The sequence below is a fragment of the Fukomys damarensis genome, unplaced genomic scaffold (genome assembly GCF_012274545.1).
Source record: "Fukomys damarensis isolate Sample0158 unplaced genomic scaffold, DMR_v1.0_HiC HiC_scaffold_4, whole genome shotgun sequence".
Taxonomy (NCBI): domain Eukaryota; kingdom Metazoa; phylum Chordata; class Mammalia; order Rodentia; family Bathyergidae; genus Fukomys; species Fukomys damarensis.
Genome location: NW_022900916.1, coordinates 5110202 through 5115232, shown reverse-complemented (window position 1 = coordinate 5115232; position 5031 = coordinate 5110202). Strand labels below are relative to the sequence as shown.

Sequence of the window (5031 nt, the reverse complement as noted above, 5' to 3'; positions counted from 1 at the left end):
AGGCGGTCTTAGACCTCCTGTAACAGTCGCAGAACACACAGGTTCACCACCTTTTTAATATTCGTCTTCTTATTTCTTTGATAAGACTATTTGTTTTAAAGTTTTTAGTTCAAGTGACAGGAACATTTTATAGACACAAAATATTTTGTTCTATAATGAAGAGTCCTATTCTGAGATTTTGGAAATCCATGGTGTCTGCCCACGGAAATCTCCATCTACCTCTCATGGAGGGCTCCTCCTGGTGCCCAGCAGCAGACCGGAAGTCCTTGCTCCCTGGCATCCCTTCCTCATTCAGACTTTCTGCTGTTGGAGAGGAGCTCTGTATCAGGACGGATGTTTCGGGCTCTGGGGCCAGACTCCTCCTGTACAACTGGCAAGAAGACGTTTCCACACAGAAGTCCAAGATGAGAAGCGTCCCACCCTAGCACTGTGGCTTACACACCTTGCGTGGACACCGTGCTTTGGGGAATTTCTGGGTGTCATAGCAATATTCCCTTGGGAATATTTCCATGCTTTACCTAACTTTGTTTAAACAAAAGATCAAAGGAAAAGCTTTGGAATTGCTCATGAAGTGATGAGTCTGACATGTCTAAGGGCCGGTGAAATTTGTTTTTAATCTGTAGCCACTGTAGTATAGAAGAGAAAGCTCACTTTCAAGCTACCATTGTGTGGGTCACACCCTCCCACGGACCACTAATGAGTTACATGTTCTGGATCAGTATTGTCCTTTGAGTTTCTGTTTTCTTTCCTGGGAAATGGGCTTCAAATATGAATTTGATTTGGAAGATTATTTTGGGATGAGAATTAAATGAATACATCACAAAGTGCCAGGCACGTGGATAACACATACAAATACTGGTTTTGGCAATTTGATGAAACAGCTGTTTTTTCTGAGATAGTGGATACTATTCATTGCAGAAGAGACTTACGTACAAAGTAGTATTTCTAAAATCCCTCATTTTTTCTAATGCCATTCAATAAAAGAAATATTAATTGAAAATACTTACCACCTGAAAATATCACGCGAGCAGTACAGTTTTATTCTATTTTCTGTATTTTGTTTTAATATAGAATTCAAGATTTCTAATAGATAATCTCAATGGGTGACTTATTGCCAGGAATCCTGTCATTAGTTTTTAGAGCAATGACTTTAACCACATGTTATTTAGTCTGAGAGTAGTTTTATTCGTATGTCTATCTGTAGTGCTAGGCAAAATTCGTTCTAAATAAACTGTATTACACAAATATCCCCCCAAATTAAGTGCAGGGTGCATTCCTTATCTTTAATTATGATAAACAAGAATGACCAAAGTACTACTAAAGTATACCAGAGAGAAAATGCTGTATGAAGCCAATCTACTAAGCAGATGTTTACGTGTCAGGAACTCCCCTGCAAATATGAGTAAAGCAGAGACCGGTTTGTTGTCTAAATAATACTCTCACTCTCATGCTGTTTATCCAGCAGAAAAGGGAACCTGAGCTGGGTGTACTCTCAGACCAAACGGTAATCACGAGGAGCAGCAAGGCGATTGTTAGTGTTTGAGCTCCAGACGCCCCTGTTCCATTAGCACAGCAACTGTCTCTTAAGGGGCACACCAGGTCTTGGCAGGCAGACAGGCAGGGGTGTATTTTCTTCCACCTAGGCACACGGGAGTGAGACTTTTCCAGTTAACTTTCACTGCACTTGGCTCAGGTGTCGGAGTCTATATTTATCCTGTGTGAGCCTGCCTCCCAAAGGCCGGAATGCTGAGGATGTGAACAGCTTTCGTGTGGCAGGATAACCCTGCAGATAAATGAGTGGCGGAGCCCCCGTGCTCCTTCTGAGCTCTGAGCTGCTGTGCAAATCATGTGTTTACTCTCTCCACCCGCTCCAGAGTCTCCCTGCAGTCGGTCTTGAGGTCCTCAGCGTGGTGAGCACTGTCTTCTAGAAGTTGGTGAGCAGAATTCTTCTGGTTGAGGAGTGTGGCTGTGCGTGACTTTTCAGCGGACACACTGTCATTACTAATTAGCAGCTACTATCTTTCTGCTCTCTAAGGTGATGAGTGCTTTGCAGTGGTGGGATAATTAAATTGACAATGCTTCTTTTAGCATATTTATAAACTCGTAACAAGATAGATAAAGACATTTGGTTTTTAACCTCCGTATTGTATCATTCCATGAATCTCTCGATTCTGCCTATGAAATTCTCTTCTGTGCATATTATGCTTTTTACTTTGTATCAGGAAAGCTGAAAATCTCATGAAGTTTAGTTGCAGAGGCATTCCTTTTTATTTTCTAAATTGATCTGCCATATCCTCCTTAATTTCATGTTTTATTTTAATTTCTGTTTACCTTTCTTACCTTTTTTGAATGTTAATCTTTGGAAATGATAATGTAAAGACCTTCACCAAATACATTTTTCTCTCTTCCAAATGGGAAAATAAAATTTAGAAATGACAGTAGAGGTTGAATGACTTTTGTTTATTGCACTCTCAAAATGTTTTGTTGCATGTTGTCATAACTGGAAAATATATCAGGTAGGGAAATAATCAGAAACATCCAGTTTTTTTTAAGAATTTACTTCTTAGAAAGGAAAAACATTTTCCACACCTAGATCTTATGGATAATCGATGGTATGGGGATTTATTTGTTGGGGCACTAGGTGTGAAGGTGTTAGATGCGGTTACATCAGAACTTCCTTCCTTCCTTTCTTTCTTTCTTTCTTTATTTATTTATTTTTGGTACCTGGCCCTTGTGCTTGTGAGGCAGGGGGAAGAACCACTGAGACAAATCCCCGGTCCACATCAGAATGTTTTAATGGTGTGTTTGGTTCCTAGATGAATATGACCATTGGTCACTGCAAAGAACTCTTTAGCAGTCTTATCTAGACAGTAAACGAAAGGATGTGACTTTTTAGACTCAAAATTGATTGCTTATATAAAACCTCAATTCCCCATCTCTCCTTGCTTCTCTACAAAGCAAGGTGGGGAGCAGACAGGCTCCTTTGCCTCCAATAAGGCCCAGCTTTAGGTTTTGGAGAATGGTTGCCTGGACTGGGCAGCTCTGGCGAAAGTGCTGTACTCCACTCATAAAAGTGTCAACTCCTTGTTCCTGCTTTGTGGGAGAACTCAGACAGCAGGTGGAATCTGGATCAGATGAAGAGAAATAGGCAAACTGCTTTGTTCTCAGGTAGACCTGGGGGATCAAAGTGGATTTGCAGGTCCATGTATGAGACTCCTGTAAACATAATGGGGCAAGGGAGGAGAAGAAATCTTTCAAATGATTTACTACACAAATACTAATCATTTGCAACCTGATCCTTTTGTAGAGGACAATGACAATTTGTAAATAATGTTCTAAGAGTTTAAGAAAGCAAACACCTGAGGATAATAAAACATTTTTCACCTGGGAAAACAGATAAGCTCCTGAACTCAGAATTGTCTAGAAACCCAAACACACACACACACACACACACACACACACACACAGAAGGCTTCAGGTGCTGACAAACCAGTGACAAATGGTTTAAGGCTGCAGCCTTGAAACATTAAGTGAAGGAACTGTTTATCGTCAGCAGAGCAGTCAGGATCACAGAGCACTGTGACTATGGCTCATTTTGCTCTTGGGATGAACTTAACATTAATATTACTACTCGTGGGATTCAATCCGATGTACTCAGTATTTATGAGCTAACTTTCGTGGTAACATTTCTTTTTTTTTTCTTTTATTGAGTTTATTGGTACATTTTAGGTGTACAGCACAGTTACATTCATTATTGGGATCTTGTACCTTTACATGACAGGTCTTGGTTCTCATTTTTCCCCTTGTCCCTGCCCTCCCTTTACCCCCTCCTCCCCTCCCAATTTACAAACACTTTATTTCCATTTTTTCCTTTTGTCATATTTTTTCTTTTCCCTTATTGCCTTTCCCCTACCCTTCCCACTTTTCCTACACCTTTGCCCCCTTTCTTCCTATTTCATATTGTCAATTATCTTATTAGGATCTTATGTACTATTATAGTTTTTCATACCAGAGAAATTAACTATTCAATAATTACACGTGTGACTTATTTATTTTACTTAGGAGTATATCCTCAGTATGTATCTATTTTCCTATGAATGAATCTAATTTCTCATTCTTTATGGCTGAGTAGTATTCCATTTTATAGAAAAACCACATCTTGTTTATCCAGTTTCCAACTGATGGGCAAATGGGCTGTTTCCAAGTTTTAGCTGTTACAAATGGCTCTTAGAGTCTCAAATGTTTCCTTTTCCCAATGAACAACTCACTGTTCCTATCTAAGAGAATCTCTTCCACAATATTTGGATGTCATGACACTTGCTTCCCTGCTCCTGGGCCCCTCCTTTCAGGCTTCATTGAGGTGGTGACACCCTGAGATTGTCACCTCAAAAGCAATCTTAGAAAAAAAAGAGTGTTATTTTCTTTTTGGACTCATTTTGCAGCATTCCTGCTTAACTTCAAAATCTTGTGGTTCTTTAAAGGAACATTACCATGCAAGACGGGCCCAGGAGCAGGGAAGCGTGTCTCATGACATCCCAAATATTGTGGAAGAGATTCTCTCGGACAGGATCAGTGAGTTGTTCATTGGGAAAAGGAAACATTTGAGACTCTAAGAGCAGAGTGAATATAAAATAGTATAGTTTGTTAGTGAGTAATTAGTTTACTCTGTGTATAAGTAAAACAAATTGGCTAAGTCTTTTTATTTTAACAAGAGATTTTAGTATGTTGTGGATTCCACTATCAACCTTCTAGTCCTTTCTTCCTGGAGAAGGAGATGAATTCTGTTTTGTGTCTGCTGACACAAGCCAAGCGCAGAATAAGCAGCACTTTCACTGGGGTGCTTGGGGTGGAGCCCTACTGAATAGTTGAAGATGTGTTGCAACTCACCCAGAGACCTTTGTCACAGAAACGCTGTCCTATGGAGGAGGAGATGACAGAAAAGAGGGGTACATTGTGGAGGGGACCCAGAGGACAGCTTGGCTGTATTCTTCAAGGGTTCTTGCCAGTGTGGTCAGGGGAGGAGGAGGGGGG

At 40.3% G+C, this 5031-nt stretch overlaps 1 protein-coding gene across 4 annotated transcripts in view; it reads left to right on the top strand.

Moving 5' to 3' along the window:
- The first annotated feature begins 1746 nt into the window (after window positions 1–1746).
- Window positions 1747–5031, top strand: part of Cd36 (CD36 molecule) — a 70369-nt gene continuing 67084 nt past the window's right edge. For 2 of the 4 annotated variants that reach the window (XM_033756500.1, XM_033756490.1), the window contains exon 1: window positions 1747–1910. The gene's annotated coding sequence lies outside the window, so the exon portion shown is untranslated. Of the gene's footprint in view, window positions 1935–5031 lie in introns of all 4 variants that reach the window. The other 2 variants (XM_010636778.3, XM_010636761.3) reach the window with 1 other exon arrangement.